The 17,995-nt window shown below is 44.7% G+C and overlaps 1 protein-coding gene across 3 annotated transcripts in view; it reads right to left on the reverse strand.

The window, feature by feature from the left end:
- The window catches only part of LOC101445555 (phospholipid-transporting ATPase IB), a 675,309-nt gene that overhangs the window by 63,481 nt on the left and 593,833 nt on the right, over positions 1–17,995 (reverse strand). The window lies entirely within an intron of this gene.

Below are 17,995 nucleotides of genomic sequence, written 5' to 3' on the forward strand. Positions count from 1 at the left end.
GGAAAGAGCCAAAGAGAACAACTGCTAAGTGTTTCTGGAAAGTCGCAGGGCCAGGAGAGGCCCCTGGGAGGGGCTGGATAGTGCAATATTTAAGAGAGAGATTCTGGAGCCTGACTGCCTAGCTGAATCCAGCTCTGCTACCTACTCGTTAATTAACCACCTGTGCCTCAGTTTCATCATCTGAAAAATGGGGAAAAGATAATACTTCCATTAGGCTTAAATGAATTAATAGGTAGAAAGTACTTTAAAAGTGCCTGGCATATGATACATGCCATACATATTAGCTGTTGCTAAATTACTTTCTTTCCTCCCTCCCTCCCTCTTCTTCCTTCCTCTCTATTTCTTTCCTCTCTTTCCCTCTAAGAGAAGTTGTAGGTTTACAGAAAGATAATGCAGAAAACTCCACAGAGTTCCCATACATGCACTGTGATTTTTAACATTTTGCATTAGTGTGGCACCTTTGTTACACTTGACGAGAGAATACTATAATGTACTATTAACTAGGGTCCACAGTTGACATTCACTTCATTGTTTGTGCCATTGTTTGTACCACTGACTATAATTTATTTTATTATTTTTTTAAAAGATGTATTTATTTATTTATTTCTCTCCCCTTCCCCCCCGACCCTGGTTGTCTGTTCTGTGTCTGTTTTGCTGTGTCTTCTTCTTTGTCCGCTTCTGTTGTTGTCAGCGGCACCGGAATCTGTGTCTCTTTTTGTTGCATCATCTTGTTGTGTCAGTTCTCCGTGTGTGTGGCGCCATTCCTGGGCAGGCTGCACTTTTCTTTTGCACTGAGTGGCTCTCCTTATGGGGCGCACTCCTTGCGCATGGGGCTCCCCTATGCGGGGACACCCCTGCAGGGCCCAGCACTCCTTGTGCACATCAGCACTGCGCATGGGCCAGCTCCACATGGGCCAAGGAGGCCCGGGGTTAGAACCGCGGACCTCCCATGTGGTAGATGGATGCCCTAACCACTGGGCCAAGTCCGTCACCTAAATGTAATTTAAATTACATTTAAAGATTACATAAGATGTGGTCAACACTGATGTACAATGATGCCTTGGGTCTGAACGATTATGATCAGCTGTAAGTCAGGAGAGGTTTGTGCACACTGCTCTCTAGCAAAGGGAAGGGTTGAGTTGTGTACCTCAGAATTCCCAAGTTATACTGCAAACAAGTTCCTTATCGGTGACAATTAGCAGGTGTCAGTAGTAATGGTGCTGCATCTAGAGAGCTAAAAGCTATTCTTTATACTCAAGTAGAAGTGCCATTCATTTGTGCTACCGGCCTATATGCTGCCTTCTGTTTTTATTAACAGAGGGAGGTGGACTTGCTCTCGTTACACCAGGCCAAGCATAGACACTGAATTTCCACTGAGTTCTGTAGAGGCACTCAAACATTGCTATGTGATGATGAAGGCTGTTCACCAACAACTTTGGGCCCAAATGGGAAAGAGAAAAGTAAGTGATAATTGCACGCCGAAAAGGTTTTCCACATAGTTGCATGTCAAAGGCTGAATACAGGTAGACTGGCTGGTGGGGCCGCAGCCCTGAGAAGAAAAGGTAAATTCTCAACACAACCTGAATTCCCGAGCCTTAACTGCTCCGTGGAGGTTAAGAGGTAACTGGGTAATGTAACTGCCGTAGATAAACGGGCCTACAACCATTTGCTGATCCTTATCATGGAATGAATGCGAATTTCAGAGCTGGAAGATTAGGGAGACCACCTCTGTCATCAGGATGGCTTTTTGTGAACTCTTAGGTGGCAGGAAACACAAACTTAAGATGCTTAATAACTGTTTCTGTTGATGATAAAGACTTTCACCCCAAGAGCTGGCCTTCCAGGTGAGTAAGGCTGGCAGCCATCTGTCCACATGGCCAGATAAGAATGACACTGGGACAGACCAATTCCGTTTGCTGCTTTTCTACTGAAATTAATGAAGATGGAAGTGACTAAAATTAGATCATTAATAGAATATACATACATACACTAAATATGACATATTCCATCTCACTGAATAATCTATATTAATCACTCTTTTGGTCCAAGCCATTTAATACATCTTTATAATATTCCCTGGAATATCCAGGTCTCCTACATTAAAATACCAATGTGCTAGTAAATCCATAAACACATGACAAACAAGGCACATTTCCCTGGATCTTCAATGTTACCCAAAGATTTGGAAAACAAATAATTTCATGCTAAAACCAAGAACATTTTCACAATAAATTAGGATGATTTTTTAAAAAGTAACCTGAGTCTTCAAATAAACACTTGTGAGATGCAATGCCATAGGAACTATTCCCAGAAGGTCCAGGGGATGTCTCCTCTCTCCTCCACTCTGAGGGGGCGTTTCATGGGCAAGTTTGAGGAGTTGGAATTAACAGTCACTGATGAGGATCTGGGTTCAAAAGTAATCAATAAATTGGGTGATCAACCTGCAGGCACAGGACTTCCATGAGCGTTGGAAGCAGGAGCCAGGAATGCTGGTGATGAGAGCAGGGGTGGGGAGCTAATACGGAAGGACCTGGAACCACCAAACTTTAACCACATCACATTTTTGCTCAGACACAGGCTCCTCCTGGCTCTTGGTCACTTCTGTGCCAACTGAGCTGACAGGTCCAGGATCAGATTTGTTCTGTGTGGATTTCCGGGGTGCTTCTCAGTCTATATCCCATGAGACGCGTGAGAAGGATTCTCCAGAGGGAAGAGAGGTCCCCTTGGGGTCACAGTTGTCATTACTGGGTTATCAGGGAACATCTACTGAGGGGTGCAGCCTTGGCCTCAAGGGAGCAAACATGGGCTAACTAATTTTTTTTTTCTTCTCTTCCTCTGAGTAGTTTAGTATGGTGGTGAAGAGTTAGGATTCTGGATTCAGAAGGTCCTAGAATGGAATTCTGCTTCAGTTTCTTCATCTGTAACAGGACTTTGGTTGCACAGACCTTCCCTGGCTGCTGGGACTCGCATACAATGAGCTACTGTCATAACCTCACACATTCCTTGTCACCAAACTGCTAAGAAGCCCTGGGGCTAAATCTTCAAAAATAAGCACAAGCTTCTTCCTTCCTCAAATGCTGCTTTTCTTTGCCCTCCTCCTCCACATCTGCAGTCCCTGCGCTGCTCTTGAAACAGCTTTGACTGTAAAATGACTTAGAAGGAGCGAATGACTCACTGGCTGACGCCCGTCCTGGGGCAGCCGCGTCTCGGCCAGCTGGCCGCCAGCCCGCGCCTCAGCTGGCCTTCTCGGAGCACATCAGTCCGGGGGACCCCTCCGTGAGACGTTTTCTCCACTGTTTTTCTTTACCTCTGACAACTGCAACTGAAACTTAGCAGCAGCTTGTAGCCCCGCAGAGATTTCTTCTGCATATTTCTCTCGCGCTCTCACTCTTGCTGTTTTTCTTTTTACCGCTCCTCCACACCAAAGGTCGTATTTCCTTTGTAAGAGGAAAAAGTTCTTGGGGGAGAAAAGACTTGACTCAGAAATGATTTCACTGTAACAAAATGAGACGTGCAAAACTGTCCCCCCAAGTACCAAATTAAGAAATTAAAAGGATCCTTTCCACTGTTAGAGAGTTGATTTCTTTCTTTCATGAAGCCAGTGACTTCACAGCGACAACCACCTTGCCTCCCTCCCTCCTGTTATTTGAGCGCTTACTGTGCGCCAACCTCCAACGCATGAGACACAAAGAAGAAAGGTGCGGAGTGCCGGGACCACATCGAGAGGCACCTGCCCTCATCTGACAGGGCGGGGCCCGTGGTGCTGGATTACAACACGGCTCTCGCCAGTGCTTAGTGCACCCCTTGCAATAGCTCTGAGCTCCCAGCAAGGATACCCCAAAGAAGATACACATCCCAAACCAGCCCTCACCTCCTTCCGCCTCTCCCTGGCGTTGCTTATTGTCATCCGTGACAGACCCTCCACCGTCTGGCCCCTGGCACAATGAGACACAGGTCTCAGGTTTCAGTTTCGCTCTCCTACCAAGCCCCTCTTCCCTGGGTACTCTGATGGAGACTATTTCTGAGCCCCGCAAAAACCCCTACAAGGGGGGTAGTGATTTTCTCCATTTTACAGAGGAGGCGGGAGCTGAGGGGTCACGTGATAAAGGGCTGAGTCAGGATTTGAATCCAGTTCTCTTGGCCTCTAGAGCCAGCATCTGTCCCAGGGTATCAGAGACCCTTAGCCTAAACTGACAGTGCCTTCACAGTCTACTTCATCAGTCATGAATATTTTCTTTACTATGACTTACCAGCATTCCAACAATGTTTATTTTAATACATTGCAGGCCTTGAAATTTCCATTTTTAGTCCAGAAATCCTAGTCTGACTTCAATGGACGTAAGTTAATTCTGTTACTACATTTCTGACCCTTGTCTTTCTCTATTCTACTTTAAATGATGAATTTAATAATGGAATATTTCCAGGGAATGCCTTTATTCCCCCGGCACACTACAGTTGTACTAACTGAGCAAGCGGCCACGGATCATTACCCAATAAAGCAAAAGCTGCTCTGTCTTAGTGCTCAGCTAATAAACAACGGGGCACTTATCTGTTATTCCACCGCCCAGAATCTAAGCAGGCTGTGGGATTTGATTGGATTTCATGGTTCCTCATTATTCCTTAGTAGGACAAGGCTGATTAATTATGGGACCTATGAAGCAAAAATAGCATCCCAGGCTTCAAATCATTCCAGAGGGCATCAACAGGTTACAAAATAGTCATTTTTATAAAAGGGAAGTGATTTGAGGGAGGAAAGCATAGCAGCTCTCCAGGGATTTTAAGCTTGTGGATAGTTAAACCTTAACTAGACCACAGGTGACATTATTCTGGAACTCTCCAGAGAAGCCAAGTCTCCCATGCAGGGACCTTGGACCATCCCAACTGGTCCCTAAGTTCAAACTTATGAAGCAAATGCTCGCAACCCTCCAAACATGGTGAGGAAAGTACCTCAAAGGCCCCTTCTGCTCAGATCCTGCCGGAGACTCTGAGGCTGGACATGAACAATCCCCCATGACAAAGCTCAAAATCTGCAAAGTACCTTTCCTTATTGTGTTGTCCATCAACAAGGAAAGGAAGACCAGGCACTGCAAGGTACCACTTATCCAGGTGGAAGGCAGCAAATCAGATTCGCCATGCCATTTGCAAACATCAATTCCAGGTAACAAGCAAAACTTGAAAACTTGTGGAAGACAGTGTAGGAGAATATCTTTATTTATTTATTTATTTTTTAAAGATTTATTTTTATTTATTTAATTCCCCTCCCCTCCGCCGGTTGTCTGTTTTCTGTGTCTTTTTGCTGGGTCTTGTTTCTTTTTTTTTTTTTTAATATTTATTTATTATTATTATTTTTTAATTACATTAAAAAAAATATATGAGGTCCCATTCAACCCCACCGCCCCCGCCCCCCACTCCCCCCACAGCAACACTCTCTCCCATCATCGTGATACATCCACTGCACCCGGTAAGTTCATCTCTGAACATCACTGCACCCCATAGTCAATGGTCCACATCATAGCCCAGACTCTCTCACGTTCCATCCAGTGGGCCCTGGGGGGATCTACAGTGTCCCGTAATTGTCCGTGAAGCACTATCCAGGACAACTCCACGTCCCGAAAACGCCTCCACATCTCATCTCTTCCTCCCGTTCCCCACACCCAGCAGCCCCCATGGCTACTGTTCCCACACCCATTCCACATTTTCTCTGTGGACATTGGATTGGTTGTGTCCATTGCACACCTATGTCAAGTGAGGGCTTAGATTCCACATGGGTACTGGATGCACTCTTCCCGCTTCTAGTTGTAGACACTCTAGGCTCCATGTTGTGGTGGTTGACCTTCTTCAACTCCATGTTAGCTGAGTGGAGTAAGTCCAATAAGTCAAAGTGTAGGAGCTGAAGTCTGTTGAGGCTCTGGGCCTGGGTGTCATATTATCAGTCCAGAGATTCAAATCCCCTACATATATCTTAAACCCAGCACCAACTACAATTCCAATAAAGTAGCATGCAAGTCTTGTGAAAAGAGATCCCCTCTGAGTCCATTTCCATCATGCAGAAACACCAGCTCCAAAGAAGGGCCATCTGTCATGGCAGTGAACCCCTTCTGCCATGACCATAGAACCCGTGGGTCTCTTTATCCCTCAAAAGAACCAATACCTGGGGTTGTATCTGCCTTATCTGTCTCTTAGACTCTGTTCAGTTGTACATAGGGGTATTCCTTCTGACAACCTCCAGACTCTTTTTTAGAGACTCACAGCCTTATAATCTCATTTCTCCTTTCCATTTCCCCCTTACATTAGGTCAAACCGCTTCCCGAAGTCATGTTATTATATGTAGATAGGTATATTCTGCTGTTCCGCATTGAATCTTTAATTCAAGGTCATTTTCTAGTTGCTTCTTCAGCTAGTATGTGGTAGTGATCCCTCGGTGCCAGGGAGGCTCATCCCCGGGTGTCGTGTCCCACGCTGGGGGGAATGCATCACATCTACACGCTGAGTTTGGCTGTGAGAGTGGCCACATTTGAGTAACATGAAGGCTGTCAGGAGGAAACCCCCAGGCACAATGCTACTCTAGGCCTTGTTCTTATTGCAGGTGCATAGGCTCAAAAGTGTAGCCATTAGTATCAAGAGCCCACTGTTGGGCCCTCCTTCCTTCCTGGTTCTTGCCGTTGCACCTGGAGGATTGCCGCTGCTCTCCCAGGGCCCACAACAGTGACCCCCCGGCCAGGAGCCCAGTACCCCCCCAGCTGTTGTTTTTAATTGTTTCCACTATGAGTATATATAGATATTACCATATACCCTGGGCATATGCCCTGTATAACTCCCTGTCAACCATATATATCCTGTCAATAACATCCCATATCAGTATTCCTCCGCTGCCATTGTTGAACCACTCTGTGATCCAAAACTTCCCGTAAAGTGAATCCCAACATAATGTCAGCTTCAGAAGAGTCTTAGATCACCAAAATTCATATATACAATATACAGTATTTCCCCAGATCCACCATAAAACCTTTTCCCTTCCACAGCAATAATCTTTTAACTTATTCATATCATATTTCCTGAAACTGATGTACAGATTCCGAAACTATAGTTTTCAAACAAGGTAACATTTGTGCTTACTATGTGGTCCATACTTTAGGTTGTACAGTTTTCTAAATTTTTTAGTTATCCTATGTTTTGTCTTATGGTTTTCATTATTAGTCTGTCATCCCCTATATGTTTTTGGTGTAATATTAGCTGTTTTATATTCATCCTCGTGTACTCTCACATAACTCCTCTTTTGCCCCCTTATTTACCTTTGTTCCATCCATTGCACATCCATTTTCCCCTCCCCTTAGGGCCCACAACGCCTGCCAATCTAATGCCCTGGGAGCCGTCCTTTCTCACGAGAGATACAGTTCTCTCTATTCGACGGCATTAGTCTTCCCCAGGATATGGGTCCACCCCACCCGAGAATATCTTTATGACCTTGACTATCTTTTACAAAACATAGACATAGCAGAAATCACAGAGGGAAGGAGATGAGTTTGCATTAAAATGGAAAACTTTTACACTAAAAGACAGCATAAAGAAAGTTTAATATAAAGTCACAAATTGAGAGATTTCCAATGCGCCTTCCATTCCTGGCTCAATATTCTCAGACTCATACATGTCCAAAGTAGATAGTGTAGGAATGCTTACTGGAGCATTTTTAGTGATTGCGGAAAATGCAAACTTGAATGTTTATCAATAGGAGAATAGGGAAGTAGACTTGGCCCAATGGATGGGGCATCTGCCTACCACATGGGAAGTCCGCGGTTCAAACCCTGGGCCTCCTTGACCGTGTGGAGTTGGCCCATGCGCAGTGCTGATGCGCGCAAGGAGTGCCCTGCCACGTGGGGGTGTCCCCCGTGTAGGGGAGCCCCACGTGCGGGAAGTGCGCCCCGTAGGGAGAGCCGCCCAGCGCGAAAGAAAGTGCAGCCTGCCCAGGAGTGGCACCGCATGTGTGGAGAACTGACACAACAAGATGATGCAAAAGGGAGAAACACTGATTCCTGGTGCTGCTGATAAGGATAGAAGCGGTCACGGAGGAGCACACAGTGAATTGACAGAGTGCCGACAAGTGGGGGAGGGGGAAGGGGAAAGAAATTAAAAATAAATAAATAAATAAAAATAAAATAAAAAATGTTCCAATTAAGAAAAAAAAATAGGAGGATAAATTGTGGCATATTTTTATGGCTAAAAGCATTAAAATGAATCAACTACAGTTATATCACTATGGATAAACATCAAAGACAGTAATGAAAAAAAACACCCACCATTTAGCAGAAGGTACAGAGGATACAAGTTATATAAAGCTTCAAAACCTTACGTCAACACTGCATATTGTTTATATTTTCCACAGGGTTATACAGACAAAATGCATGCATGAAAATAAACACTAAAGTAACAAAGGTGATTATATGTCAATATACGTCAACGGGAGTCTGATTGGGAGGGTAACTTGGGGGGATGCAACAATATCTGGTAATATCAATAACTCAGAAAGATCTGAAGAAAGTAGCATGTTAATATTTGGCTAAGCGAGATATTTAATTCTATGTCCCTTCTTTGATGTATGAAATTTATTACAGTTTGGAAAACTCCCCTTTTTTGGCCATGAAGCTTTAGTGGATAAACCTCGAGACAGTTGGAGTTGATCATAATCTGTTGGACCCAATGCCACTCCAAATTCTCTCAGGAACACTGTACATTACTGTTGACCACTTCTACGGTGTCTAAATAAAATTTAAAGTTATACTCAATAGGGTAAAGATATCATTTGGCTATAGCTAATGTGCATGGCACGTACCATGCACGAGGCACTTTCTAAAGTGCTTTACATCTATTAATTCATTTAAGCTTCCTGGCAACCCTATGAGGGAAGTATTATATTTCCCCCATTTTACAGAAGAAAGACAAGATTCTGGATTTAAAAGGAAGGGCCCACAGCTATGAACTCACAAAGTCTCAATTCAATGAGTAATTCCTCTAGGACTGTATGGGAAACAAGAAGCACAGTCCTTGTTCTTGAGTACATTTTGGTCCATGTGGGAGGAGCAGACAGAAAATTTCAAAGCAAATAGAATACGATTCCATCTCATTGTCAGGAGAAGCCTTCAAGCTAGAAGACCAGCAGGAACAAGACATCAGCTGGGAACTATGGGGCAGGATCTCCAAGAGAATGATCTGCTTGGGATTACGGGATGTGTAGGGAGGTTAGCCTTAAAAGGAAAGGAAGAATGTAGGACTGAGGAGTTTAGATTTCATTTATAGACAAAAAAAAAAAAAAGGAAGAAAACACACAAAGTGTCTTATTTTGAACAGTGGACATTAATCCAAGCACTAGCTTATAGGAGATCTGAAGTGAGCACAGAATCTTGGAGGCCAATGAGGAGGCTTTTGAAATAGCCAAGGAGACAAATGTGAGCCAAGATTGAGAGGAGGGGCCGCAGAGAAGGGAGAAAATCTGGAGCCCACTGCAAGATCAGGAGCAGGAAATGAAGGGGAAGGGGGTATCAAAGGGTTAGAGGCTGAGAGATACTTTTCTGAAGGAAGTCAGAAAATTCTGGTTTTGGAGAGAGGGTGAGAAGTACAGTCTGTGGGGGACTTGCCAGAGGCAGCTGTCCAGCTGAAGGGCAGGGATTTGGGCACAAACGCTCATAGTAAAGATGAACGTGCCAAGACCCACGAGAGCGAGCAAGCCAATGCGAAGGAAAGAGCTGCACTCACTCGTCTGTGTGCCAGGCAACGGTTCTAAGTCCTTTCCACCGATTAACTCACTTCATCTTCATAACCACCCTGTGGGCTGGGGCCTACTGTTACTCTTCTTTTACAGAGGTAGTAACTCAGGCAAGAACGGTCACTAAGTAACTCAGCCAGGGTCGCGAAGCTGTGGCAAGGCAGAAGCCAGGACCCAGCGGCTGGGACCCAGAGCCCAAGACTTGAGCCTCTCGTTGCCTCTCAGGAGATGTGAAGTGCTCCTATATATTTGGGGCCAGTGGCCCTCTGGGGGTGGGTGAAACTATGAAATATACTAGACCACAAACAAAGGAAACACATGGCAAGAAAAAGTGTGAGCTTGAGATCTGAGTGATACTTATATTAGTAGGTGGGGAAAAAAAAGGAGGCGGCACTCAATTAAGTCTTAGTTGGGAAGCAGGGAGACCCTGGTGGAGCTCTGTTTTGAAGTAGAGGAAAATTTTAGGAGGAAGCAGTGGGTGCGGGTGAAAGGGAAATGTACTAATGTGAGTAAGTAGGAAAGCAGAGAGAAAGAATCCTGAAATGTAAAAAAATCAAGAGCAGATCTGGTGAAAAGTGGTCCCAAAGTGAGAGGAGAAGACACCAGGCACCAAGTTGGAAGAGATGACTTTGAAAAGACAAAGGGCGAGGTATTAATTTAGAAACAGGATGAAAGTAGCATCAGTACATGCTGGATTTGAAGAGATTTCTGGGTGGGAAGAGGGAAATACTGAAGAAAGCGATGGGAAGTGACCGCAATCTTTTTGGGCAAGTAGAAAGCAAAGTGCTCAGAGCAAAACAGGGCTTTAGAGGAGGAAATCATCTTGGGAACTGCCACTCTGAAAACAGAAAGATAAGCAGACACACTGTAAAATACCAAATGAGCACCCAACTATTAGCATAAACAGGTGCATCTGTTGTAGGCCCCAGAAAAGTGACTTTCTAGAACAGTGTTCAATAGCCTAAGAGCACAGAGCTAAGCATTCAGATGGTGGGGCGTGGCAAGGCAGACATCAGATCCAAAAAGAGCAAGGAAATTTCAGACAAGAATGAGCATGCCACTTAAATAATTGAAGCCCAGCTGGAAGAAAGGAAGATGAGCCTGGGTGAAATGGTAACTTACTAGATACCAGCTATAAGGTTGAGGGATTAATAAAGACAAGAAGGTAATGGGCAGATTCAGTGAGGTCAAGAGCCTAGGAAAAACTGCAGGACAGGGGTTGATGCAAGCAAGATGTAAAGATGTTGTAGATGACACAGATCTTAGTGACCAGTCATTGGAGGTACAGCCTTCCAGGATGGCCGTGGAAAAGGACCTCATAGAAGTAATGCTGTGGGAATCTGAGACTAGGTCATAAGGCAGTGCAGCATTCATTTGGCTCTGTCTCTTGGGACATTCGCCTTTGGACCAAGTTGCCATGCCCTGAGGAAGCCCAGGTCACACAGAGAGGCCACTTGCTGGTGTCCTAGGAACAGCCCAGCTGAGGTCCCAGCCAACAGCCATTATCAAACACCAGACGGGTCAGTGAGGAAGCCTTCCAAGTAACTCTAGCGCCAGCCACCATCTGAGTGCAAAGGCATGAGAAACCCTGAGGAAAAAATGCCCAGCTGAGCCAGCTGATTCCCAGAACCATGAGAGAGAAAAAGGATAAATGAATGTCGCTTCATTCACAAGTTTGAATGATTGATTCATTTTGCTTCCCTCAAAGGTTTGGGGTAACTGATTTGATACACAACAATAAATAACTGGAATGTGCTGTCAAAGAACTTTCAGAACATTAGGAAAAAAAAAAAAGGACCTCGCAGGAGCCGAGGCTAAAGGATCATGGAGACATAATTTAGAGGACTCATTCACGTAGATATAAAAATCCCCAGTAATGCGGGAAAAGTGATGGGGAGTGAAAAATTAGTGTGTTACTATGACAAGGAAGGGTAGAAGGTGCTAGAATTGGACAGCATGAACTAGAAGCGAGATGGCTGAGGGATGGAAACAGTGGTTCAGGAACAAGTTTGCAGATCCCTCCCTGATGGGCCCGTGTCTGAAGTAAGAGATGTATTGGAATATATATGGCATTAGCTGACTGAAAAAGGTTAAAAAAATTAAAACAAAACCGAAAACAAGAAACAATCAGATTAGAAGAGTGGATGCTTTGAAGGGTAATCACTGTAATTTAGTTCCTGTAATGAGCCCAGCTAAGAGAAGGGGGTATACGCAGGGAAAAAAAATGGCCTGGGAACAGGGCAAAAAATAAAGTAAAAGAAGCATGTGAGATCTGGAAAAGTTTGTATGAGGCAAGCAAAAGGAGAGGAAAAAGTAGGAAGGATAACGTTTCCATCTGATGTGCTGTCTCTAGAATGTGCTTCGGACTTCCTTCCATCTACCCACAGCACTGTCAAGCAGTGTGTGCGTCTTTCGAGCTCTTCGGTGAACAACCTGACTGGAATCAAAGGCCTGCCTCCCTGGCCCTCCCCATCCGACAAGCTGGAGCAGCTTGTGCTTGGAGGCTCCTGCATGACTTGTGAATGGGGCAGGCAATCCAGTAAGTGCCCTCTTTGCACCTTTGCTCTCATTACAACCATAATTTAGACAAAATGCACACACGTATGTTTAGGTGTGAAAGTTAACACCATTTACAGTAATGTGAAATACTACATGTGTGCAATGGGGCTCATTTACAGTTACTGTGGGATCCATAACTTGGTAATTTCCTGGCTTTGGGCTGTATAGTTTTTCAGACTCTATATTTTATTAACTTTTTCTTTCAACCCTCTATCTGTCTTTTGACTGGTATTCCCTACCGTGTTAGCCTACATATTTCCAGGCTGAACAGTGTATTGTAAAAGTCTGTCCATTTCCTCTCATCTCTCTTAGTCCATCTGCATGTCTTACCTCTAACCTTCTGGGGCTGCACCCTTTCTGGTACGGTACATTTAATTAATGTGCTTTGACTTTCTTTACCAGGTTGCTGTTGAACATTTACATAAAACAGATACAGTTTTTTTTCCCATCATACCCTAGTAGAAACACTTCAGATACATTTTCCTTTCCAATGTATTTCAATTTATCTTTTCAGTACAGCTGCTCTCATTTTAATCTTTAGATAAAATCACACATAACTACCTTTGACTTTGTGAAGTCCCCCATCTTAAAACTGGGTTAAATTTATAAATAACATTTGATAGAATATGCTTGTCACAAAACCATCCAGACCATTTTTTATTGATGTCTTTTTCCCCCTTCATATTGTTGAAAGCTCTGAGGGATTACTTTTATTTTTATAGGACTGTTGTCTTGTAATTTTCCATTAATTTGGGAAATTGAAGTTGTTTTAGGGAGAAGCAAAATGTAAGAATTAGCCTTTCTGCCCAATTTATCAAAAACAAAACCAATGAGGCTTGAGTTGCTGTTAAAATAACAAAAAAAGGTACTTCCTAAGAGACTGAGCATCTGAAATGTTGAGTCATAGCTTATTTATTGCAAAGGTGCCTTTTGCTTCTCATATTTTTACTTGGTTACTCAATATGGCCTTTAATGCCAATGACATATAATTTTATTTTTTGCTTTATTCATTTTTTAAATAAAAACACACTCATCTGTAAACTATCGCCAGTTCCTTTATTTTCTTATGAACAACCTGATTTTTCTCTAACAAAAACATCTGTGCTGGTCCCCGAGAAAACACCATGTATAGTACATTCTTGTAAAAACAATAAAAAACAAATCAATGCTAAGGCAGTAACAGCTGAGCTTACATCTTCACCTGTTGTTCTTCCTACCGAAACCCCGAACCGGCTGTAAATAAGCTGGCAGTGGAATGAAGGAAGAGAAACCCCCGGAAGCCATGTTTTGTAAATTCTATTCCTTTTTGAATCCCTGTCTACTTTCTTAGGTGGCCATTCCTGATTGTCTTGGTTTCCTAGGGCAGCTGTACCAAATTACTACAAACCTGGTGGCTTCAAACAGCAAACAGGGACCATCTCACCGTTCTGGAAGCCAGCAGGAAATCAAGGCGTGGGCAAGGCAATGCTTCCTCAGCAGGTGCTGGAGGAGCCTGCCTTGCCTCTAGCAGCTTTGGTGGCTCCAGGCATGCCCTGGCTCAGGGCACTGTCGCTCCATGCTACTCCGTCTTGCCGTGGACCCCTACCCTGTCTGTCTCAGTATCTCAAATCTCCCTTCACCCTTCTCCTATAAGGCCACCTGTCATTGGATTTAGACCCCCTCTAAATCCAGGATGGGCTCTTCTGTAACTCAGTTATGTCTACAAAGACTTTTCCCAAATGAGGTCACATTCATAGGTTCCAGGGGTGTTAGGATTGGCCATATCTTTGGCAGGACCACTATTCAAACCACGAAGAAGATGATGGAAATTTTCATCATATCATCTCTTTCAATTTGGTTTTTTAAATAATCAGATTTTTAAAAAATGAACAACACTGACCGAAATGTACCAACCAATACATTTTGAGGGCAACTCTGCTATGGGATATAGAAAACTCAGGCTTCGTTAATCCTATTCTGTGCGACTCTGAAACACTGAAGAAAAAGAGGAAACCATCTTTTCCTTAGCTTTCTACAGAGCACTGCTAAGATAAGATTTCAGGATTACAGGTGGGTCACTGAACTGACAATGAAACTGTCAATAACCTGCCTTGTTGTGGGCTCTGGACTCAGTGCCCTGGGTAGTTAGCCGAGGGCTAAACAGTACCATCTGTAGAGCAGCTAGAGAGAAATGCCAGGAAAATCAGAAATGGCTGGAAAGGAATAGCCCTGCTTTGTTAGAAGATAATTAAGCCTAGCCTTAAAGGAATTCTCCCAGGGGTACCGTCAGCCTTCCAGCACTTTGGGAACCATCTTCCAATGAGTTACCATTGAATCAATCACAGATTCTACTCCAACACTCACGTGCCATGGTCTTGTGAAGTAATGAAGAGATTAGAACTGAAATGAAGATATCTAGGATCAGGGTTTCTTCCATTCCTCATTTGGTATGACTTGATGATGACTTTGATTGCTCTTTCAATTAAGGGATGCCAGGAAAACATTTGCTTTGAGTCCTCATGTCAGGGACCACAGAGGCCTATTTCATAGAACTCCCACTGGAGGCTCAGCAGGGCCTGTCTGCATCTCCACGGTGAATTACTTCCACAGACCCACAGGCCCACAGCCTCCTCGCTCCTTCCCCATAATCCTTGACAGCTGTGCTATGTCCAGAGTTGAGCCACGTGGGAATTGGCAAGCACCTCCTGTCTGTCGCACCGATGAGCAAGCATGCTCACAGTGTCAGCCGTGTGATTCCAGCTGAACCATTTGCGACGTAGAGGAAACACCTGTTTAGAGCGCATCCTAAACAACTGTGTGGTGAATATTTGTGGAGGAGGTTGGAGCTGACAGCAGCAGTTCAGATTACAGAACCCTGAGCACCTGGGTAAATGTCATACCCTAAATTTCCAGAGTTAATGCTCACATGTAGTTTTCTAATCTTTGAATTGAAGCTGGTCCAGCTAGAGTTGGCTTGAGCCTCATTCCTTTCTGGGTGACATGCATAATTTTATGAATCCATAGCTTCAGCCTCAACCAAATGTTCGAGATTACCTTATTTGGGGCTCCTACTTAATATACCGAACATGAAAAATTAAAATAGATTGTGCCATTTTTAATATAATACTTGACTTATTTGGAGAGAATAATTGTTTCAACATAAAACTGAATTTTTTTTTAAATCAAGGAACTATTGATTCTCCATCTCTCACCTAATCAGTTGGGGAAGGTGACCGAACTTACTCAAGCTTGATGTTGGTGGAGGAGGTTATTTTATTTATTTGCTGTCCTGCTTTGTTCCAAATGTATCCAAGGTAGGATAACAAAGAGTGAATATGAAACTTTAAAGGAAAGGCACTAACATTTAGCATGAAATGTCAAATGAGACAATATGTCCTTTGGGTAGACAGCTTGCTTAAGTCACTGTCATTTGACACGCTATGTTTAATGGCTGTCACGTCTTCTCCCTGAGCCTGAGTTTACACATCTGTAAAATGGGGCTATCCTACGTTTGCGGGGTGGTTGCTAGGTATCCAATAACACATATAAATAGCTTTATCTGGGCGGCAGACTTGGCCTAGTGGTTAGGGCATCTGTCTACGACATGGTAGATGTGTGGAGCTGGCCCACGCGCAGTGCTGATGCGCGCAAGGAGTGCCCTGCCACGCAGGGGTGTCCCCCACGTAGGGGAGCACCACGCACAGGGAATGCGCCCCATAGAGAGAACTGCCCAGCGTGAAAGAAAGTGCAGCCTGCCCAGAAATGGCGCCGCCCACACAGAGAGCTGACACAACAAGACGAAGCAACAAAAAGAAACACAGATTCCCGTGCCGCTGACAACAACAGAAGCGGGCAAAGAAGATGCAGCAAATAGACACAGAGAACAGACAACTGGGATTGGGGGTGGGGGGTGGGGGAGAAGGGGAGAGAAATAAATAAATCTTTAAAAAAAAAAAGCTTAATCTAGTGCTTGGCACTTTTATAAATAGGACCTGGACTTTTTAGTACATTCTGGCAAAATCTGGCAAAATCTAATCTGGTAGGGTGGTATTGGGGCCATTCGTGGCCCCATCCCAGTGTGCTATTCAGGACCTAGCTCTTGGGCCCTTCAGCTCCAGCACCCTGCGCCCCTGCCAAGCTCAACTGAGATCAACAGATCCTCAGCTCTCCTCCCTTGGCCTTTGCATGGCTTGTCCTTCCCTTGGCCTGGAGCACCCCCCTCTGCCATTGTTCTCACTCTGAAAATGACTCTTCTCTCTTCAAGATTCAGTCCACATATTGCCTCCTCAGCTTCTCCAGGTAAAACTGCATTCTTCCTCCTCCATGATCCTGTCTGATGATGCCAATCCTACAGCTCCCATTTATTACACAACTCCCAGGGGACAGGGTCCACACTGGCCATTCGCCTTCCCCTCACTAATAAACACAGATGACCCTGCAACAGCAGCACTAGCCTCTTTTTTTAAGACAAGGAGAGGGTAGTTCAGAGAGGTCAAGGAATTTCCTTCAGCCAGTGGTCAGGGCCACCCTCTGAGCCAGGTCTGCAGGCTCCATAGTGCACGCTCTTGCCAGTGTGTCCTACAACTTTTGCATTATCACACGCTTGATGCTATGACTGTTCACGCATCTCCTTCCTTAGCCTGAAGGTCTCCTATCTTGTGCCCAGGGTGGCTGCAACATACTGGGTGGCTTAAAACAAGAGTCTGAATCAAGGTGCCAACAGGGCCTAGTGCCCTTCACAGCCTATAGGGAAGACTGTTCCACGCCTCGCCTGGCTCCTGGTGGCTTGCTGGTGATTGGGGGTGCCTCTGCCTTAGTTGTTTCTTGGTCTTCTCTCCTCTCTCTCTCTGTTGGGTCCAATTCTCCCTTTCTTTTAAGGGCACTGGTTATATTGGGTTAGGATCTGCCCTCATCCAGGTTAACGTCCTCTTAACTAATCACATCTCCAAAGTTTCTGTCTCTCAATAATGTCTCATTCAAGGAACCAGGAGTTTCATGGGACACAATTCAATTCAGAACACCTCCTAATGGTCGGTGTGTGTTCTCTTCGCCCTGGTACCCTCAGAGGCTGGGAATTGCCAGGTAGGCATTTAAAGATGGATTCACTCGAGACAATGAACTATTTTTCCCAAAGGCGATCCAGATATACTATAAACTCTACACAGTCAGCTTTGCTGGGGTCTAGACATCCATAAAGGAAGTTCAGATCCAGCACTCCAACACCATCCAGGTAGCACTGGTCTGTAAACTTCCAGCAAACCGGCACCCAGTGTGACGTTCTGGACTCTTTAAGGACGTGTCAGTTGGCATCAGGGAAACTTCTTCTGGGGTGGCTTTCCAATGGTTCGATGTCAGGTTAGGCTCTCTAGCACATGGGTCTATTTTGAGGCTGATTAGATTCTGTGTATGGGGATTTTTTTTTTTTTTTTAAAGATTTATTTTTTATTTATTTAATTCCCCTCCCCTCCCCTCCCCCGGTTGTCTGTTTTCTGTGTCTTTTTGCTGCATCTTGTTTCTTTGTCTGCTTCTTTTGTCGTCAGCGCACGGGAAGTGTGGGCGGCGCCGGAAGTGTGGGCGGCACCATTCCTCCGCAGGCTGCTCCCTCCTTCGCGCTGGGCGGCTCTCCTTATGGGGCGCACTCCTTGCGCGTGGGGCTCCCCTACGCGGGGGACACTGGCAGGGCACTCCTTGCGCGCATCA

The sequence above is a fragment of the Dasypus novemcinctus genome, chromosome 15 (assembly GCF_030445035.2).
Source record: "Dasypus novemcinctus isolate mDasNov1 chromosome 15, mDasNov1.1.hap2, whole genome shotgun sequence".
NCBI lineage: Eukaryota > Metazoa > Chordata > Mammalia > Cingulata > Dasypodidae > Dasypus > Dasypus novemcinctus.